Source organism: Dasypus novemcinctus, chromosome 13 (genome assembly GCF_030445035.2).
Source record: "Dasypus novemcinctus isolate mDasNov1 chromosome 13, mDasNov1.1.hap2, whole genome shotgun sequence".
Classification (NCBI taxonomy): domain Eukaryota; kingdom Metazoa; phylum Chordata; class Mammalia; order Cingulata; family Dasypodidae; genus Dasypus; species Dasypus novemcinctus.
In genome coordinates this window covers 1,702,538-1,724,325 of record NC_080685.1, presented here as the reverse complement: position 1 = coordinate 1,724,325, position 21,788 = coordinate 1,702,538, and positions in this window count along the sequence as shown.

Below are 21,788 nucleotides of genomic sequence, written 5' to 3'. Positions count from 1 at the left end.
GCTTCTACCTGTGCCGGTCAGGGCGCAGCCGCCCAGCTCCTGGGGAAGGGCACATGGCTTTCTTCAGCGCGGGTCTTGCCAGCCCAGGGCTTTCGCCTGTGTGTGCCTGCAGCCGAGCGTTCCCATAGCCGAGTGTGCCCATAGCTTAGTGTGCCCACAGCCGACTGTGCCTGCAGCCAAGCATGCCTGTAGTCAAGTGTGCCCGTAGCCGAGTGTGCCCATAGCTGAGTGTGCCCACAGTCGAGTGTGCCCACAGCCGAGCGTGCCCATAGCCGAGTGTGCCCATAGCTGAGTGTGCCCACAGCCGAGTGTGCCTGCAGCCAAGTGTGCCCATAGCTGAGTGTGCCCACAGCCGAGTGTGCCCAGAGCCAGCAGTCACAACAGCCGAGTGTACCAGCAGCCGAGTGTGCCCGTAGCCGAGTGTGCCCACAGCTGGCGGTCACAGCAGCTGAGTGCCCACAGCTGAGTGTGCCCACAGCTGAGTGTGCCCAGAGCCAGGAGTCACAGCAGCTGCTGGGGTCTGGCAGCCAGGCACCCCCCTTGGAGGGCAGCCAGGGCTTCCGGGGAACAGGTGGGGACCCTCAGCCACAAGAGCATAAGGGAGGGCCCCCGGGCGGTCAGAGCACGGCCCCAAGGCCAGGCTGGCAGCTGGTGACGCAGAGCCAATGAGCCACCCGGGGTCAGGGCCCACTGCCCGGGGTCGGGGCCGCTGCCCGGGGTCGGGTGCCTGCCCGCTGCGCTGTCACTCCAGACCCCGCGGGCTGGCCTGCCTTGCTCTCCGGCCGCCTCCGTGGCAGCCCGGCCCGGCCAAGGGCTTCCTGACCGCCTGGGCTGCTGGCCGCGCACCCCGCGGAGCCCCGCTGCCCCCGCCTCTCCCCTCCGGCCAGGCCGCGGGGGCAGCAGGGGCGCCAGGCCGGCGGGGCTCTGCGTGCCGGGCGGGGGCAGGCCTGGCCCCCAGCCCCGGGCGCGGACGAACGCACCGGCACCGGCCCTCGAGGCTCCGAGCCGTCCCCGGAGGAGCTGCCAGGGCCGTGGTCCCGCGCGGCGCGGCCTCGTGCGGCCCCGGATCCCGGGCGATTCTCCCCGAACCCGCCCCAGCAGAGGCAGCAAGGCGGCCTTGGGCTTCTCCGCGGTGGCGTCCTGCGAGCGGCCCCACCTCGGACCCGCGCCCAGGCCGGCCTGCGGCTTCTCCAGCCCCGAGGGTCCCGGCCCGTGACGTGCCTGGGCCTCACCCCGGCCCCCTCGGTCCTGCCCGCCGGCTCCTTCCTTCTGCCCGCCGACCCCACAGGAGGCCGCGCCCGCAGTGCCCACAGCCCCTGCCCTCCCCGCTCGTGCCACCCCGTCCAGCCCCAAGGGCTCCGGGGACTCCCCTTCTGACCCCCAGCCCCTCCTCGGGGCGGCTGCCGGCCAGTGTCGCCCGCCTGCCCTCGTCAGCGCTCGATGGGCGCGCTGACCACGTGACAGGCCGCACCTTCCGTGGTCCCAGCAAGAAACACAAGCGTCCGCTGATCACAGCCGCCAGGCCGCTCCCGGAGAAGACGGCGGGCTGGGACGGGGCGGGAGGCACCCCGGCTCCCCGGGCTGCAGAGGCTGGCCCCCCCGAGCGTGGCTGAGGGGGCGGGGTGCCCGTATCCAGGCTAGGCCAGGTCGGCGGGCCCAGCCCCCATCGCACCCACCCTGGGGGCCGTGGGCAGGGCTCCCCCACCAGGAGCGCCGGGGCGAGGGGCAGCTCCGCACGCACAGGGCGACGCTGTTTCCAGCAGAGAGAAGGGGCGCGTCCCTGCGCGGCTCAGTGTCCCTCCAGGTACATGGTGCAGCCGCCCCCTCCCCTGCAGAGGCCACCCCTGGACGCGCCCCGCGCCCGCTCCAGCCTGCTCAGTGCCACCTGCCTTGACCCTCGCTGCTTTCACGCGGGGCCGCTGACCCTGGGAGCCGGTCAGCGCAGGCTTATCAGGACAGCCCCCAGGGTGCCCCCTGCGGGCGAGGGCAGGCACAGCACCCCGGGGGACAGGGCGTGGCCTCGCTACCTCCACAGCAGCTGCTCTAAAACCGGGGGTAACGGCCCAGCCTGAGGTTCTGGGGGCCGTCGGCCTGGTGTGGCCTTCTGGCTTTAGTGGTCCAACCACCCTTCCCCGCACTCCACTCCCTTCCTGCCACCAGGACGTCAGTGTCGCCTTCCTCCACCACTGCCCGCCCTGGGCGCCCAGAATGGACAGGAGGGGCTGGGCGGGCAGGGACAGCGCAGTAAGCCCACGGGACCGGCCACTGTGCAGGTCTCCCGGGCGGTTCACAGCATCCCCCCAACGGCCCGCAGCTCCTGTGGGCGCGGAGCTCGTGTCTGTGTCAGTTTCCCAAGCTGCGCAAGCGAATCCCGCGCCCGCCGTGGGCAAGCGTGAGCCGCGGGGACTCACTAGCTTACGGTTTGAGGGTAAAAGAAGGTTGACTTGGGCATCGGGGGGTGCGCCTTCTCCCCAGGACTGGCGCTCTGGGCTGGCTGCTGGCGCGCTCTCCGTGGCCCCGGCTCTGGCCACGGCGGTGCCCTGCGGCTCTCCCCGGCTCCCCCTGCTCCTGCGGACCCCCCGCTGTCCCGCTCTGGCTGCTCCCCCTGCGCCCTTCTCTCCGGCTGTCTGAATTTCACCCCAGGACCCACAGGGCCCCGTCCCTTGGGCGGCCTCCGGTAAGGACGCAGCCTGTGGAAGGGCCCTGCGTGCGGGGGCCGCTCACGGAGCGGCGGAGGTTCTGGGGTGCGGGCAGCTTCAGCCGCCACGGCTCTGCGCTCCGGGCCTCCCAGACCGCTGCCTTCCTGCCCAGAGGAAGCGCACGGGCCCCTCTAAGTCCATCCCACGGCCACTTATTCAGCTTCCCAGGCGCCAGGGCCGCCGCAGGCGGGATGCCCGATGGGCGCACGGCCCTGGGGAAGAGCGCGAGTCAAGGGCACGCGTGGGCTGAGCCGCTGTGTCTGCCGAGAGGGAGGAGCCGGAGGACCCGCGGCCCTGAGCGAGGAAGAGGGCGCTGGGTTGGGCGAGGTGGCGGGAGTCACGTGGAGAAGGAGGCCCAGGGTGCCCTGGGCAGCGCCTGAGCGCAGGGCTGGAGGCGAGGGAGCCGGCCTGGGAGAAGGTCTGCATGCCTGAGGGGGGCAGGAGGGGGCGCCCGCGGGGGGCGGCCTGCTGGGGGGGGCCTGCTGGGGCGGGGTGGGGGCACCTGCCGGGAGAGTGCCTGCCAGGGCGGGGGGAAATAGCGTGAGTTTGGACGTGGAAACCTGGCTTGAAGCTGAAAAGTTCCTGAAATGCAGATGAACAGTGTGGGCTAAATGCTAAAGCCCTGCGCCAACTGCAGTTCTGGGGTTTAGTGTATACCCAGGGGACCCGAATCTCTGGACTGACCATGTGACAGGCAGGCCCTGAGCCTCAGCAGACTTCAGCCCCTACACTCTGGTTTATTGGACTCACCCCACTCAGCTAACATGGAGTTGAAGAATGTCAACCACCACACCATGGAGCCAAGAGTGCCTACAACTGCAAGCAGGAGGATTGCATCCAGCATCCATGTGGAATCTAAGCCCCCTCTTGACATAGATGTGGAGTGGACACAACCATTCCAAGGTCCACAGGATGGAGGAATAGAGTATGGATTAGAGTGGACTTGATGATATTCTATTCATGAACTATTGTGATTAGTAACCGAAAAAATGTGGCCTTGGTGTGGAGAAAGTGGCCATGGTGGCTGCTGAGGGAGGGAATGGGAGGAAGAGATGAGATGTGGGGGCGTTTTCGGGACTTGGCGTTGTCCTGGGTGGTGCTGCAGGGACAGTTACTGGACATTGTATGTCCTCCCATGGCCCACTGGGTGGACTGTGGGAGAGTGTGGGCTATGGTGTGGACCATTGACCATGAGGTGCAGCAGTGCTCAGAGATGTACTCACCAAGTGCAATGAATGTCTCATGATGATGGAGGAGATTGTTGTTACGGGGGGAGGAGTGGGGTGAGGGGGGTGGGGGGTATATGGGGACCTCATATTTTTTTTATGTAACATTAAAAAATAAAGACAAAAAAAAAAAAGCGTGGGCTTAGGAACCCCGGCCTTGACTAGACGGAACGCTGTCTGGTCAGCAGGAAAACTGCCTGCACGAGGGAGCACTTGAACTTGGTTATGCCTCCTCCCTAGAGCTGCAGGTGCCGCAGCTTTAGCAGCAAGCAGCCTCGAGAGTAAACACAGACAACTGCTGCTTTGTAATTTCTAGTAAATACAAGGTGGAAACGAGGGGCAGGGCTCTCAGTTCCAGAAGCTGGGAGCCCCCTGGTCCCATCTCTGTCTCCTCTCGTGTCTTTTTTTTCTGTCCTTTTTTAAGTTCTGCGTCCCTTCCCTTCATGCAGACCCGTTGCTGAGCTGGCCTTGGCCGGGAGGGCGGCCGCTGGGCCGGGCGCCTGCGGGGAGGCCACGCCGAGCCGGGCCCTGCGCAGGGAGCTCTGCCCCGGCCCGCGGGGCCCCGGAGGGTTTAGGCAGGCTGGGGGTGGCTGGGGCGCGGGGCCGCGGGGCAGGCCGAGGGCGGCTGGCCGGGGGCCCTGGCCGTGAGGAGGGCCGTGGCCGCCCAGGGGAGCGCCGGCCAGCCCGGGCTGCGCTCACTCACCTTCCAGGCACACGCGGCCCCGCGTCACGCCCCCGGGGGGCCCGGCGGGCCTGTGCGCCCCGCGCGGTAGCCGCGCCGCCGCCTCGCCCCGCGCCCGGGCCTGCAGCCCTCGAGGCCGCCGGGAGGTGGCAGCCCCGGGACACCGGCGCCAGCCCGTCCTGCGGCGCCCGCCCCCTCCCGGACCTGCCCCCACGTTCCCAGTCCCAGGAAAGGGCCCGCCAGCGCCCGGGCCGCCTCGCGGGGTCGCCTGGCCGTGGGCTCCGTGGCGGGGGCTGGGACCGCGGGCCCCGGCTCCCCGTCGCCTCCCACCAGGCGGGGACAGAGGCCTGGCGCCAGCGGCCCTTCCCCGCGCTCCAGGGGCGAGCCGGCTCCGCCAGCGCTTCCGTGACCTCAGGAGGGGCGGGGGCCTGGGAAGCCTCTCCCGGTCAAAAGGTGGGTTCAGACCCCGGAAAGAGGGGAGCAAAGAAGGAGGGCGAGGCTGCCTGGGAAGGGCCAGCGGAAGCAGCCCCTGCCCTGTTGCCCGTCGCGCTGACCTGCCACCCCAGGTGAGGGGGGAAGGCGGCGGCTGGGGAGGGGGTGGGGGCAGAGGCACGGAGGAGGACCGGAGGCGGACAAGGCCAGCTGGAGGCCACTTAGGGGACGCGTGGCTGCAGGAGTGAGGGTCAGAGCCCAGAGCCGTCTCGCCCTCTCGTGGCCATTATGTGACGGCAGAGCCGGGGCGCCGTGTCCCCGTGTTCAAGAAGCAAAGCCGGGGTGCCGTGCCCCCGTGTCAGGACGCGGGGCGAAGGCTTTGAGGACGCAGGGCAGGGCAGCCGTCCCCGCGGGCGCTGTCGTCGTGGAGCACCGGCCCGTCTGACTCTCCCTTTCGCTGCCTCCCTTCCTCTCGCCCACAGCCTTCTGCCTTCCTGCACCGTAGAGAGCAGGGCCGGGCAGGTCGCCCGCAGGGCCCAGCGCCCTCCTGACCCCATAAGGCTCCCGCAGCCTCCAAGTGATACCCCGAGGCCGTCCTCTCGTCCCCGCGGCTCCGCTGCACGATGCCTGTTCCAGCCCGTGTTGTGTTTGTGTAGTTACTGGGCAATGGTACCTCGTGGGCTCCTTCCTTTAACGCTTTAGCAGGTTCAAGTGACTGGCCGTGCTGCTGGGGACGCTGGCGGCCCTCAGGCCAGCACTCCTGCCCGGGGACGCCGCCTTGGCTCTTTCCCGGCTCTTGTTCTGCAGCCCCGGAGCCTGCGGCCCCTCTGGCTGGTCTGGTCCTGGTTCCGTCCCGTACCCAGGCCCGCTGGGTGCCGCCTGTGCTTCGCGGGCGACGGGTCCGGCCTGTGTCTGCCCCGGGGCCCCAGCGTCTCCAGTGGGCTCCGCCACACGCAGCGTCCTTGCTCGTTGCTGTGCTGCTCCTTGACCTGCTCTCACCTGGCCACCTCCTCCAGGAAGCCTTCCCTGGCTGTCCAGCAGGTGCATTCTACGAGCCGACTCCGTGAGAGACACGGGGACCTGAAGCCAAACAAGCCCCGGTCCGGGGCACCGCGGCGTTCGCGGGAGAGACGGGGCCCTGCGCTGCGGCAGAGGCATGCCCGGTGCTGCGGCGCCGGGGGAGAAGCGCGGCCTGGTGCGGAGCAGGTGAGGTTTCAGCAGAGCCGGGAGGCAGGACGGGAGCCCAGGGTGCCGGGAGGGCAGCGGGTGGCCTTTGGGTGACTGCCGGAGGCTGACAGGAGCTCCTGGCCCCGGGAGAGACACGCTGGAACGGCAGTGGGCCGGGCGCTGGCTTTCTCCTGGGGGGCCTGGGGAGCCCCCAAAGGATTTTAAGTGGGGAGGACCCCAGCCTGCCAGCCGGAGGAGAGGGGCAGCAGCGGACACCCTGCTCGCGCACCCGAGCAGGCCCCGGCCCGGTGTGGGTCGCCGGGGCAGGAAGGAAGGTTTGCCGGGGCTGAGTGGAGCAGCTCCCGGCGCGGTCAGCGGGCGGCTGCGAGCAGGGGCCGCGGTCTCCGGGCCAGCCGGAGGAGCTGAGGGGCCCCCACACCAAGCCCCCCGGGAGCAGCCCCGGGAGCGGGCCCAGCGGCGGCCTCGGGGAGGGCCGGGACGCCGGTGAGGACTGAGGAGGCGCGCAGGGCGGTGGAGCTCGCCTGGGGGAGCAGATCCACGGGGCCGGGCCTGGCGCGCTTGGCACCTCCCGGGGTCCCCGGCCCCGCCGCGCGCCGCCCTCCTGCTCGCGCCGCCTTCTGTCCCGTCCTCTCGTCAGAGTCCACGAGAACCGCCCCCGGCGCACCGAGCCGCCCCGGCCTGAGAAGCCGGCCTTCCAGCTGACGCGCCGGCCCTCGGGAGGTCGGCGGGCTCAGGGAAGCTTCTGGACGCCAAACACCTCCGAGGGACCAGGGCCTCGGACGCGCGGCCCCGGGCCGTCCCCCGCCCGCTCGGCCTGTCCTCCCAGGAGCCGCTTCCCAGTGACACGCGCCCTGCGGGCCGCGCAGCCGAGGGAGTCACCGGGCTCCACTCCCGCGCTCCCTGCCCCCGGCCCTCCCGCCGCCCTCGGCGGGGCCTGAGCCCACTCCCCAGAGGACACGGTCCGCCGGCGGCCGTTCTCCAGGCGCTGTGAGGCCCCGGGGAGCTGTAGCCGCGGCCCCGGCCTCCTGGAGGCGCCGAGCGTCTACCGAGCCGCCGAGCCGACGGCAAGGCAAGCCGGGCTGCGGCGGCCGGGCGGGCGGCGGGCAGGAGGCGCCTGCTCCGGGCAGCGGCGGCGGCTGGCCTGGGCCGCGCCTCCAGGTTTGCGGGTGGACAGATGGACCCACCTCCAGGTTGGCCGGGTGGACAGATGGACCCTCCCGCAAAGCGCTCGCCCGCGGGAGCCGTCTCATGGCCTCTTTCGCACTGGAAAGCGGAAAAGCAGTTGTATTTGGCCTCTGTTCTCAAAATTATTTGTTCATACTTGAGGCTGGCACGCTGCGCACAATAAATCCTTGTTGAGCAGATGAACGCGCCTTTGTGTCAGAGCTCGTAACACGGCTTTCCAGTTTTCACGTGGGTTTTTTCCGCCAGCTTGTGAGCCCTGGGTGGTCAGGGCGTGTCCCACTCACGTCAACAAACTAGCGCACAGCTCTGCACGTGCCGTCACAAATGCTCACGGCTCAAGGAACGCGCTTTCAATGGCGGCGGCGGCCACGCAGCGTTTCCGCGCACACTCGCGTGCGACACGCCTTCTTGTTTCCCCAGAGGAAAGCAGGCGCCCGCCCGCCTCTGTTACTGGCTTCTAAGGCAGGTGTCCCCGGCGGCCATCCTGGCAGCAGCAGCAGCTCGCGCTCCCACCCCGGGGAGGCCCCCCGCCAGGGCTGGCGACCGAGACGGGACGGCGGCGCGGCGCGTTTCCACGCCAGGGGGCCTCTTTGGGCAGAGATCTGCCCGCGTGGAGAGACGTGGTTATAACACAGCTGCCCACAGGCAGGGGGCCAGGCCGCCCGGGTGACCGCCTGCCACGCCGCCTCGCGCTCCCCGGGTGACCGCCCGCCGCGCCGCCTCGCGCTCCGTCAGGTGACCGCAGGCCGCGCTGCCTCCCGTTCTCCGACGGGCATCCTGGGCTGACCAGTGTGCTCGGAACAGGGAGGGTCCCGCGTCCAGCCCCTCCTGCCCTCTGGCCCCACACATCTGTCCTGCCTGTGGACAAAGGCTCGTCTAGGCCAGGAGGAGGGTCTAGGTGGGGGGAGGGCAGCGGGGCATTTTCTGTTGGTTTTTCCCTTTAGTGATGGGATGAGCTTCTCCAAGGACAGTCTCTTAACTCGTCTGCTGACGTCTGGGCACTGGGCAGGCGCCGCGTGGCCTGTCCTCCGGGCCACGGCCCTCCAGCCGCCCCCGCGTCGAGGAGGAGCCCCCGTGCCAGGATCTGACCTCGCAGCCGCTCTCACTGCCCCGCGCGGCCCAGGCTGCGGGGGGCGCGGGCGCGCTGCGTCCTCCCCCGGTCCAGCCTCTGGTTCCATCGCCCCGAGTAGCGGGAGAGACTTCCGCTCTGGCCGGCTGGACAGGCTGCTCTGTGGACTTGCCGGATTTTCCTCCTGCCCTCTTAGGGGCTTTACAGAAGCACGTCGTGCTTCTTCCCACGGGAAAGACCCGGCTTCCCTGTCACAGCTTTTCTGCTCTTCGTTTTCTGGGAACTCCACCTGCAGCCTCCAGCCAGGCCCGCACACAGGTGGCCAGGGGCTGTATTCAGGGGGCTCCTGGCACAGGAACGAGATGCTCTTGGTTTAAGAGCATTTCAGAATGCTGAGCGGTTGCTCCGTCCAGCCGCCCCCTGCCAGTCCTCCCCCAGTGCCCAGCTCGTTCCACAGCGGTCATCGCACACCTGAGACCGAAGCTTCTGGATCTGCATGATGCGAACGGTTGCGGGTCATGGGCGGTGGGAATAGGGCCTTCCTTACGGTGTTATTTATGCTTCTCTGTAACTTTTCTATTTATCAGGAAAAAACCCTAAGCTGGATTGCATCTGCTCTCCTCTGCTGCGGGTTATGTTGGTGGTTCTGTCGCTACTCTGAGTCCTGTGCTGCCGGAGCTGAGCCAGGCCATGTGAGCCGGACCACGCGAGCCGGGCCACGTGAGCTGGGCCACATGAGCCAGGCCACGCAAGCCAGGCCACGCGAGCCGGGCCACCTGAGCCAGGCCACGCGAGCCAGGCCACAGGAGCCGGGCCACCTGAGCCTCGACACACAAGCCGGGCCACCTGAGTTATTGTGGGAAAACAGTAAGGAACACAGTTTGAAGTTGAAACGTTTCCATAACGCAGACAAGAAGTGCGGGCTTAGGAACACCAGGCCTTGGATACGTGGAACACCATCTGGTCAGCAGGAAAAAGTGTTTGTGTGAGGAGGCTTTGAACTTGTATGACCAGTACCTTACTATCGTAAAGGCTGCACCACCCCTTATTATAGTAAATAACAGACAGCTGCGTGTTGGTTCCTAAAGAAATACGATGCGGAAACTAGGGTCGAGGCTCTCAGTTCCAGAAGCTGGGAGTCCCCTGGTCCTGTCTCTGTTTCCTCTCTTGTGTCTTTCTTTCGGTCCTTTTATTTCTTCAGTTCTGCATCATCTTCCTTTCGTGCAAAACCCATTGCCAAGCTGGTCTCAGCACTGAGCCAGGTCATGCGAGCCAGGCCACGTGAGCCAGGCCACGCAAGCTGGGCCACCTGAGCCGGGCCACATGAGCCAGGACACCTGAGCTGGGCCGTGTGAGCCGGCCACACCGCTTCCTGCCTGCACGAGAGCCCCGTGTTCCAGCTGGGTGTCTCCCGCCAACAGACTTGCCAGCCATTCTTGCCAGAGTAGGAAGTGGAAACTGACCTGGAGATTTACAACAAAGCGAGGCGTCCCTCCCCGAGGTTAGCAGCTTCGCCGCAGTCCCCGAGACGTAGGTGACCGGGCCCAGGAGAGACCGCCCGGCCAAAGCCACGGCTGTGAGGACCGAAAGGACAGGTTTCAGCCGGCCTGGCCGCGCCCACGCTGGCCATCCTCCGCAAGTGAGGCTCCTGCGTCCTCGTCCTCAGTGCGTCCTTCAGAGCAGGGCTGCCCCCGCATGCACAGGAGAGCGCCGGAGCACTCGCTCAGCTCGGGTGGGGGGTCCACCTGGGGCCCCGGCTCAGTAGGACGGGGTGGGGGTTCCCAGGCACGTGGGGACAACACTGAGGACGCCGCCGAGACGGGCGGCCCCGTGGCTGCGGCCCAGCGTCCTGGTGGAAGTGGCGGCCGGAGAGGACGCGTGGTGGCTGTGCTCGGGGTCGAGCTTTCGGGCGAGTTTGCAACGGAGCGACAGCCGCCCCCGCCTCTCTTTGCTCCAAAGGTGGGGGGCGGGGAGGGCCCATCTTGGGGACCAGAGGCCACAGTCTCGGGCTGTGGTGACCCTGCCCCCGGTTCAGAGCTGACCTGCCGCTGGAAGCGTCTCGGGGAGCCCTGCCCACCCCTCGCGCTCACTGTCCCGGTCCGCTGTGCCGGCTGCGCGTCCACGGCCCTCCCTGCCTCACGGGGACCCTCCCCGCCAGCCTGCGCCCGCCTCCAGGCGCCCCGGGAGGCTGGCTTCTGGCTGTCGTCCCACGTGACTTGAAGTCGAGTTGCTGGTGACACCAAGGACTCAGGAAGTGGAGAACCCCAGACCCGCGTCCTGTGTTTGCAGCAAGCGGCGCAGGGGGTGGGGGCCAGGCTTCGTTTTCTTTGCTCAGTAAATTTCCCCAAACAAGCTCCGCTTCCAGCATTTAGCACTGGGAGGAAAATCCCCACATAAATTGCCATCATCGGAAGCCTTGGCCAGGAAGAGCAGAGAGGAAAGGGTTGACAATTCATCTTTTTTTCTTACACAGCAGTTAAACTGGATTTTTGCCGCGGGACTTCATTTCCCAGGCGCTGGTCTCCGCCGAGGGTTACAGTTTCATTTTTCAGGTCTTGTACAAAGCTTTCTGTTGTTACTACATTTTCATATATGGGAAAGTTTAAACAATATCTACCCTAAACCAATAGTTTTCTCTTATACCGTATACCTTCATAGTGTTTTGGAAAACTCTCTGTCCTCTCTGATGTTGATACAAAATTTTTTTCAGATAGTCAAATTAGAGACTTTATTATTTTCTCCCTATAAGGAATTTTAGATCTGGAGCCATTTTTAAAAAAATGAGGTTTGGGGAACATTTGGTAACTTATCTGAAGAGATAGATTACAAATATTTTCAAGGGAAAAAATTTAAGAGTGGTCAGCGGTCCCTGGATTAGATTATGCTTGTGGTTTTTAAAAAAAAATTAAATTTTATTTTACGTCCTTTTTTATTATTACTACAGAGTTGTGAGTTTACAAAACAATCATGCATACCACACAGGGCTCCCGTACATCGCCCGCCACCGACTCTGCTTGTGTTTTCTTGCACGTTGCCATTAGGTGGTAGCACAGCGATGTGCACAGCCCCGTGGGCAGAGGCAGTCCCTCTCCTCACCCACTGGAAATGAGCTCAGAGAGGCCAAGCCAGGTCTAGAAGGACCCGCAGGGCCCCGTCAGCCCCAGCGGCCTAGATTTGAGCCTGGAAAGCCAGACCGGGGGCCAGCGCCATCAGCAGAGCTGACTTGGGGTGCAGGGGTCCTGCTACCTCCACATCCGAGACCACCCTCACGTAGCCTGAGGAGGCTGGGGCGGGACTTGGGGTGTTCTGAAAACTTCTGGCTGGCGTTTGGCTTCCCTCCTTTTCTAAATTTGAATGTTAAAATATATCATTTATCCCCACCTCCCAGTAGACCTGCCAGTTAGCCAACGTTTTTCCTCAAATCGGTTTGAGTTTTCCCTCCCCCACGTCTCTGCTTTCCAGAGTTGACATTTAGAACAGGAGTACGTCCGGCAGCTCGTCTCCCACGGCCTCTGGGGCCCGGCGTGGTGGTCGGAAGCGGCGCGGACCCCAGGAAATCCTGCTCTTACCTCGGTCCACCCTGTGGGCGCGGCCAGGCAGGCGGGGCCTCTGGGGGGTCCTTCAGGGGGGTGTGGCCCCGTCAGGAGCGCGTCTCCCCACTGGAGGCCTTCAGACCTGGAATGACCTCAGAGCCGGCGGGAAGACACGGGAAGCCAGACGGAGGTGGAGCGAGGAAGAGGAGGGAGAGCCGGGCGAGGAAGGGGAGGGAGAGCCGGGCGAGGAAGGGGAGGGAGAGCCGGCGAGGAAGGGAAGGGAGAGCCGCGCGAGGAAGGGGAGGGAGAGCCTGGGAGAGGAAGAGGAGGGAGAGCCGGGCGAGAAAGAGGAGGGAGAGCCGGAGTGAGGAAGAGGAGGGAGAGCCAGGGTGAGGAAGGGGAGGGAGAGCCGGGAGAGGAAGAGGAGGGAGAGCCCGGGAGAGGAAGAGGAGGGAGAGCCCGGGAGAGGAAGAGGAGGGAGAGCCGGGTGAGGAAGAGGAGGGAGAGCCGGGGTGAGGAAGGGGAGGGAGAGCCGGGAGAGGAAGGGGAGGGAGAGCCCGGGAGAGGAAGGGGAGGTAGAGCCGAGCGAGGAAGAGGAGGGAGAGCCCGGGAGAGGAAGAGGAGGGAGAGCCGGGCGAGGAAGAGGAGGGAGAGCCCAGGAGAGGAAGAGGAGGGAGAGCTGGTCGAGGAAGGGGAGGGAGAGCCCGGGAGAGGAAGGGGAGGGAGAGCCGAGCGAGGAAGGGGAGGGAGAGCCGGGCGAGGAAGAGGAGGGAGAGCCGGGCGAGGAAGGGGAGGGAGAGCCCAGGAGAGGAAGAGGAGGGAGAGCCGGGCGAGGAAGAGGAGGGAGAGCCGGGCGAGGAAGGGGAGGGAGAGCCGGGCGAGGAAGGGGAGGGAGAGCCGGGCGAGGAAGGGGAGGGAGAGCCTGGCGAGGAAGGGGAGGGAGAGCCCAGGAGAGGAAGGGGAGGGAGAGCCGGGCGAGGAAGGGGAGGGAGAGCCCAGGAGAGGAAGGGGAGGGAGAGCCGGGTGAGGAAGGGGAGGGAGAGCCGGGCGCGCGTGCCCTGCGCGTGGCGAGGACAGGACGGGCAGCCGGCCCTGCGCCCAGGCCTCGGGGAAGCACCACCTCGACGGCGCCTGGACGTGGACGCCTTCCCAGCCTCAAGCCAGGAGCAGAACCGTCCCGGGTCTACGCCGTCCACGGGGGTCCTGCCTTCACGGAGGCCGAGCAGCGGAGGAGGCGGAAACTGGGGGCCGCCCTCGGGCCTTCATCACCCCGTCTTCCACAGTGCGTCGTGGGGCTCATTAGCAGAGATTCTGTGCCCCAAGAGGATGAAAGAAAACCAGGTCAAGGGGCTTCCGTGGAAACGCAGCGTTTCTGAGAACGGCACGTTGGCGTCACTTCCACCGCGGCTGAAAACCTCTGAGAGTGTAGAAAGCTCACGGGGCTGGGCACGCTGGTGGAGCTGGAGGGGGGCCCACGCAGACCTCGTTTGGTAAAGAAACGCGTCTCGGGGTGTTTCATACCAAAGAAACCAACCTGGAGAAAGAGCACCGCGGGGCGTGGCCGCTCAGGCTTCCTGCCACGGGCCACTGGCCTCCGGGCCCAGCCTGCCGGGGTGACCGCCTGGCCCTCCTGGGGTCTGCCGCTCGCCCCGGCTCTTACCGCGCCTTCGGGGCCGGGGTCTTTGCCGCTGTTGGGTGGCGAGCTGGCCCTGTCCCCCCTCCCCAGGGACGGTGAGGACGGCCACAGGCGGGAACTGGCCCTCCGCCTCCTCGGCCCGGGCGCTCCCCAACCCCAGCCCCCTGCGGACCGGCCCCCCACTGCGGGGAAGGCCGCACACCCCCCCCCCCGCGCAGACCGCTGGGTGCAGCCTCCTGCGAGAAAAGCGCAGCCCCGCCCAGGAGCGGCGCGGCCCACACGGAGCGCTGACGCAGCCAGACGACGCAGCAAAGAGAGACACAGATTCCGGTGCCGCTGACAAGAATGCAAGCGGCACAGAACACACAGCGAATGGACACAGAGAGCAGGCAATTGGGGAGGGGGGGAAATAAAGAAAAAAACAAGATTATCTGTAATCCATCACCCAGGGATGACCGCTGCTAACGTGTTGGTTTGAAATCTTTCTATATATTGATTAATATGCATATGTTTTTTACATTATTTCAACTCAAAAATGTGCTGGGATATACTCTTACATCATCGAGCCACGTCCAAGAGGTGCTACACATCGGTGCACGAGGAGGAGGCGGTGCGGCCCCATCTGAGTGACCGCCGTGCTGTCCCTCCACGCCTGTGCCTGGGTCTTTCCCCCGCTGCGCCTCACCCGGGCCGCCCAGCGCGTCCTTGTCCCCAGCACAGCGCCGCCAGCCGCTGCTCGCCCGACGCCCGGGGCCTGCCTGCTGCAGGGCTGTCAAGCCTGAGGGCGCTGGGAGAGGCCCCCCGCTGGGTCCCCTTGCTGTGGCGCAAGCTCCTGGGTGGGGTCCTGGCCTTGAGCCCCCTGCCGGCTCCGAGGCCTCCGGCGGCTCCCTGGCTGCTCGTCCTGGCCCCGTGGAGCTCGTCTGTGTCCGCAAAGCCCTGGCCTCCAGCCGCCTCCTCCCGCGGCACCCGGCCCACGGGACACCATGTTCCTGCAGCGGAGGGCACCCGTGGACGTCGGCGCTCCGGGAGCGGGAGCGGGAGCCGGGGCCTGCGCTGCTGTCGCCGCTGTCGCTGCTGTCACGCGTCGCTCTCCCCCCGGAGCTGGCTCAGAAGGCGACACGTGGACGCCAGGCTGCCTGTTAAGGTAATGACAGGCGTCCTCTTCCCCACCTCTGGCCGCCCTGAGAGGTTCCCGGCCTGGGGGCACTGCTGGCCTCCAGTGGCCTGGCCCTCCTTCCCAGGGCGGCGGGTGCACCCCCTGGTCCAGGGCCTGCCCCCCGCCCCCCACGCCCCGCCCTGGGCCGGGAGCCTCTCCCTCCTTGTTCCACCCGAGCAGGTCTGTTTCGGGGTCTCAAGTCCTCCGTGGAGGACTAAAGGGGGTCAGAAAGGCCCCCAGCCCCGAGGCGGCGGTCACCCGGGCAGAGGAGCCGGCAAGGCGGGGAGAGGGGTCCGGCAGCACCCAGGAGCTGAGGGGCCCTGGGGACCGAGGGGCTCCCCTCGGCTGGGAAGCCAAGACCCCCAGCCCCGAGGCGGCCCTGGGGAAAGGGGGGAGGGCGAGGGGCGACCGAGGCCTGGCTCCTCGGACTCGGGGTCGCTGAGTCACCGGTGAGGAGCTGCAGAGCTCGAGCCCCCGGGGCTGGGGGGTCTCTGGGGGTGCCTGGCCGCCCGCGTGGGCCGGGTGGCCTTGCCCGGGGGAAATCCGCCCTGGAGCTCCCGGGCTGGGGCTGGGGGGCGTCGCCGGCCTCGGGGGTGCCAGCCGGGGCAGCGCTGAAAGCACCGGAGCCTTCGGCCTGCGCGCTGAGGGCACCCCGGCACTTCCTGCGGAGGCCCGGCTGGAGCCTCGGGCACAGGGCACCACGGTGGGCGGTGGGCGCCCCTCCAGCTCCAGCGGCCCCCGCCCCTCCTCTCCTAGGCTGGGCGGCCCCTGTGCGGCGCAGGGCCCCTCCTCTGCTCAGCGGCTCACCCCAAAGACACGAGACGGGGGGTTTTGGCAAAAAATGAGCAAGTGGCCCTGGACGATATTTTAGGCTCCTTCACAGAAAGGAGGTATGTGTGACATCGGGTAAGTCCCAGGCTTTCCTGGACACTTACGGGTTCCAGAAGCGGCAGACGCCAGCCCACGGTGCTCTGGAAGTGTCGTGGCCGAGTTAGGGACAAAGCGGCGCTCACGACCAGAGCCGGCGGAGGAGAGGAAGAGGGTGCGGGGGCCGCCGCCCCCCGGCCCTCGGCTCCTGCCTTTGGCCAGCAGGCGTGCACATTCGCTGGTTTAACGGAAGGAGCCGAGCGTTGGCGCTTATGCCGTGGCTGACGTCACAGGTGCTGTGGCCGAGGGGCCAGGGAGCAGGCCGGCGGGAAGGCGGTGGGCGCAAGCGGGCTTCTCATGGGAGCTTGTTCCAGCGAGGGCATCTCCTGGACTTACGCTGTGTTTCTTGCGTTCTTTTGTTTTTCTCATTTTTAAAATCTGTTACATGGAACTGTCGTGGGTTTTTTTTGGGGGGGGAGTACTAAAGTGAAACTGAGTGACATTAGGTTAATCTCCCTTGTCTAGCAGTGTTCTAGTAAATAATCGGATTTTCTGCTGAAGGGAGGGTAAATCCACCTACGCAGCAACCTTTCTCCAGACAGGGTTGTGCCTGTAGACTTTAGCTCGCCCCGTGCTCAGTTCTCTCAGGCGTGAGCCGTTATGTGTCTGTGATGTGTCTCTAACTTGTTCTGACGTATAAATAAATCAGCAAAGGAAAATCACACCCCAAGGTCCCGAGCTCTTCCACCTTTTCCAAACGTTGCTTCCATGGATCTAAACTGCATTCTCCCATTTCCCCACTGGCTCGGAACTGGTTCTACAGTAATGAAGTCAGAGGGAAAACTCCGTGGAATTCTAAGCTGTCTGGGTCAGCACTTCCTTAGAACACTGGTCTGGAGAAACATGTCCTTAAAAAGAGGGGAGTTCTTGGGTCAAATAGGTTTGGAAAATGCGACTGTCTTTGGGACTCACATCATACTCTAAAATGTAGCTCTGAAAACTCACACAATAAAGAGATGTCCAATCATGGTTAACTCAGCATTCCTAAGCTTGTTTGATCAGGAAACGGCTCATTTTTATCCATAGCAGCTATTAACATTTGGTGGAATAAAGTTTCCATGGAACACATTTTGAGAACTGCTGCCTTCAGCCGAAAGATGGGGCTTGCTGCCCTGTGTTTAGAATCTGGGGATACATGTGTATAATATATAATAGATTTTATATGCATTTATATACTTTTATATATATATATATAACTGCTGTAGAACAGAAATGTTGTTGCTCTTTTCAGAAATTTAGTAGGCAATAGAATAAGATAGTCATGGCTTTAGAAAGATTTTCATGGAAAATATTAGAAACTCACCAAAATGCTAATTGTTGCTGTTGATGGCTGGTAGAATCATAGGTGATTTTATTCTTTCTTTTTGTTTTTCTGTTCCCCTCAAATCCTCCTCAATGAACATGAATTATTTCTCTATTTAAGGTGAAAAACAAAATAAACTTTATTTTTAAAAAAGAATATGTATTTGTTCTGTTTTTAAAGATTTATTTACCCCCTCATTTTTTTTTTAAAGATTTATTTATTTATTTAAATCCCCCCCTCCCCCGGTTGTCTGTTCTCTGTGTCTATTTGCTGCGTCTTGTTTCTTTGTCCGCTTCTGTTGTCGTCAGCGGCACGGAAGTGTGGGCGGCGCCATTCCTGGGCAGGCTGCACTTTCTTTCGTGCTGGGCGGCTCTCCTTACGGGGCGCACTCCTTGTGCGTGGGGCTCCCCTACACGAGGGACACCCCTGCGTGGCAGGGCACTCCTTGCGTGCATCAGCACTACGCATGGGCCAGCTCCACACGGGTCAAGGAGGCCTGAGGTTTGAACTGCGGACCTCCCATGTGGTAGACGGACGCCCTAACCACTGGGCCAAGTCCGTTTCCCCCCTACCCCCATTATTTTTGCACTCACTGTCTGCTCTCTGCGTCCGTTTGCTGTGTGTTCTTCTGTGTCTCCTTGCCGTCTCTTTGGGTGGGACCAGGAACCGATCCTGGGACCTTCTGGAGTGGGAGAGAGGTGCTCAATCTCTTGCACCACCTCAGCTCCAGGTCTACTGTGTCTCTTTTTGTTGTATCATCTTACTGTACTGGCTTGCTGCACAGGCCGGCTCTCTGCTTGGGCCAGCTCTCCACGTGGGCCAGCCTGCCCTCACCAGGAGGCCCTGGGACTCAACCCTGGACCTCCCATATGGTAGACGGGAGCCCAGTTGCTTGAGCCACAGCCGCTTCCCTCATTTGTTCTGAGTGCTAATGGACACGTGCCGTTCAGCGCACCCCTCACTTCCTAGTCACGGATCCCGGTTTGCTCTGGATCCAGGGCACTTGTCTGCTGAGATCCTCTGTGGCTGCTCCTGGAGCACGGCTCCTTTAGATTCAAGGGACGCAATTCACGTCTGCAGGCAGGTCCCTCGGAGGGAAGGGAATGGCCCCGTCAAGCCCGCTACACAAAGTGGTTTTGAATCAACTGTCCTTGTGGGAAAGGCTGGCATACCGGTCAGTGTCCTTGATCGCAAGTGAGAAGCCCCGTCTGGTAGAATTAAGGAGAAAGCGAATTAATTGGAAGAGCATCGTGTAGCTCACTGAACCGCTGGGAATGCTGGAGAACCAGATCAGGAAATAAACAAAAACCAAGTGAGGCAAGGCCAGCTGGCCCCAGGACCCTGCTGGCCGCCTGCCCGCACCTGCCTGCCCACTGCGGAGCTGCTGGACGCTCACCCCCAGGCTTCTGTGCGATTGCTGCGCTCAGGGCGTGTGCTGGTTTCCAGGCTGCTGGGGACAGAGAGGGAAGCCCTCTGCCCTCTCTGACTTCTCAAGGAGAGCAAGAGTCCCACGGCGCTCACGCTGGGGTTCCTCCCCCGTGGGAGGGCGTGTGGCGGCTGGGCGGCCGGAACGGAGAGCACACACAACGTCTGGGTGTTCTACGAAGAGCTGCTAGATCTCGGGGGGCAGGGGCAGAACGGTGCCTTCACGGTCAGGAGGGCCCACCCTCCCGGCAGCCGCGGACGGGGCGTTTTCTTTCGGCCTGGATTCCTGGGAAGGAAAATGTATCCCCAGAGTTCTTGATCCGTTGGCAGAATATCTGCACCTAAGAAGAAATGGCCTCTCTTAACACAAATGACATTGGATAGGAAAATAGGAAGGGAAGCAGACGTGGCCAGTGGCTAGGGCGTCCGCCTACCACATGGGAGGTCCGCGGTTCAAACCCCGGGCCTCCTCGACCCGTGTGGAGCTGGCCCATGCGCAGCGCTGATGCGCGCAAGGAGTGCCCTGCCATGCAGGGGTGTCCCCCGCGTAGGGGAGCCCCACGCGGAGGGAGTGTGCCCCATAAGGAGAGCTGCCCAGCGCGAAAGAAGGTGCAGCCTGCCCAGGAATGGTGCCGCACACACGAGAGCTGACACAACAAGATGACACAACAAAAAGAGACACAGATTCCCGTGCCACTGACAACAACAGAAGCAGGCAAAGAAACAAGACGCAGCAAATAGACAGAGAACAGACAACCGGGGCGGTGGGGAGAAGGGGAGAGAAATAAATAAATCTTTAAAAAAAAAAGAAAATAAGAATGGCTTTTTTCCCCAGGGAAGACAGGATGTAGACTAGAATGTCCATCTGGTCGTGGGGCATCTGTCAGTCACATGGGCCATCGCTGGGCACAACCAGGGAGGGGGTGACGGGGCGTTGGAAGGCTTTTTGTTTTTCCCCTGAAGAACCTAGAGTCGACCGAAGCTAATTAAATAGATTTATACTCTGCGAGCGACGGCCCTGTACGTGCAGGGAATGAGAAAGGAGAGGAAAATGTAAACACAGATCTTTTACTGACTTCCTTTTTTGGGAACATGTCTTGCTGCTTGCAAACACCCAGACACTGGGGTTGAGTCCAGAGACCAAATGCCCAAGGCCACGGAGAATGCGGTGCCGCTGCGGCTGCAGTGGCGCTTTATCCACTCGACACAGACCCTGAGCCGACCAAGCAGGAGGAGAGGGTGGGGTGACACGGGGAGTCTCAGGGGTGCAGCTGAAGCTAAAGCTTAGGAAAGGATTTCTGAGTCCTTTATTTTGGAACCAACGCGAAATTAGATGGGTGTATTCACCGGAGAGTAAGCAAGGTACACCTCGAGAGCCTCGGGAAGTTGGCCTTGCCCTGTTGTAAATGTGTAAGTGACCTGAACTAGCACCGTTTTCCACGGCGAGTGGCTTCTCGACGTCCGAACAGTGGAAGGGACTCTACGGACCTTTCGAAGACTGTCCACATATTCACCGGAAGGGCAATCATCCGACGTCGCAGGTCATATGATTTCCAGAAGCGCAAACGAAAAAGAGGCCAAGCTGACTTCTTGGGGTGCAATGCATTCTTGCCAATTTGACTCTGGAGTTTTAACCTTCCAGGACGACTTGCCAGAAAACGACGACCAGCTCTCTGGACGGTGAGAAGGGCTGCCCCTTGGAAGCGCAGTGATGAGCAGGTGGCCGGTCGCTTGGAACTGAATCCCACCAAGAACCGAATTCCACTGGCGTAGACAAGGTGGAACGAGCCATATGCAAGAAGAGCTTACGAGACACGAAAATGGAAGAAATATTAGGAGCTGAAGGGCTCTGGATGGAGGCCCTGCGTTCCTGGAAGCCTGCCCTGGCTACGTGGCCCCTCCCCTGCCTGCAAGGAAGCCCTTGAAGGAGAGAAGTCACGAACGGGTAGCCTGGGGGGTCAGAGCGGGCCCAGGGGCTGCCCCCCTTTTCCTGCACTGGACAGACTTTGGGAGCAGGTGGCAAGTAAAAGCGAAGGAACTCTGGTAGCCGCTGGAGGTTCAGGCCGCTGTGCCCGGGGGGCCGGGCGGGGGTCGTCAGCACAGGGTCTCTAGGAGGAGCCTTGGGGGGGTGGGCAGGCGCAGACTCTGCCTTCTCCGGGTCTCAGGCCTGGGCGCAGGAAACGAGAGTGGACACGGGGAAGCATCTCAGCCTGGCCGTGTCCATGGCGGGACCGCCGGTGTTTCAGTCCCAGCTTTGACACGTTTAACAGCTGTGTGACTTTAAAAAAAAAAACAGTTTTATTAAGACATATTTACATGCTATATAATCTATCCAGAGGTACGATCAATGGTTTTTAGTATAATCACAGTGTTGTGCATTCACCACTACAAAAAATTTTAGAACAATTTCATCATTCCAAAAAGAAAAACCTTCACACCCCATAGCAGTTGCCTCTCAATCCCCCCCTCTGTTCTTCTCCAGCCCTACATAACTGACCCAATTCCACCTTTATAAATTGATTTATATCAACATTTTATATAAATGGAATCATACAATATGTAGTACTTTGTGTCTGTTCTTTTCCCTTTAAAATACTGTTTTTCTCCCTGATATAACACCTTGTAACACTGACATATATTCATTCAGTTTCAAAGAAAAAAATCTTATATATGCAATATGATGCATATTCATATTTCACATGAATATTACTATGCTGTACAGTCCCATGTTACATCACTTAACCTTTCCATGCCTCAGTTTTGTCGCCTTTAAAGGAGAAGAGAATTTTTCAGAGAGGGTTTTATTGAATGTTAAATATGTTGATTCATGTGAAGTGCCTGGAACAGTGCCTAGTACATAATAACTGTAATCAAGAAGTTGCTTAATAAAACTTAGACATCGATATTATGCTAGTTTTTAGCATGGGTCAGAACGAGGTTGGCATTTTTAACCCACAAAGCTTGTTTAGGGCATCCTGGTAAACTTTAGATGAAGCTCAGAAAGTGCCATAGCTGTTGAATTTAGACTGTCTCACGAGAATTATCTCCACGGTGGAAAGGTGGAGGCAGTGAATTTACGTCCATAATTTCAGCAGATTGCTAGTCTTAAAGTCTTACCAGCAGCGAACGCTTTGTTTCATTAACGACTTCCCAAGCAGCAGAGCAACGCGGTGGAAGCAGCCATCCAGGTCTCCCACTGGGGGCCTTGGGAGTGGACCTCTCGAGAACCGAGGTGCCTCGGCATCTTGGGGTGCTCCTCACACTCAGGTCTGTGAACCCCATTATTTTGGGAGACCTCGAGAATATGAAATTCGTGCTTTCATAGAA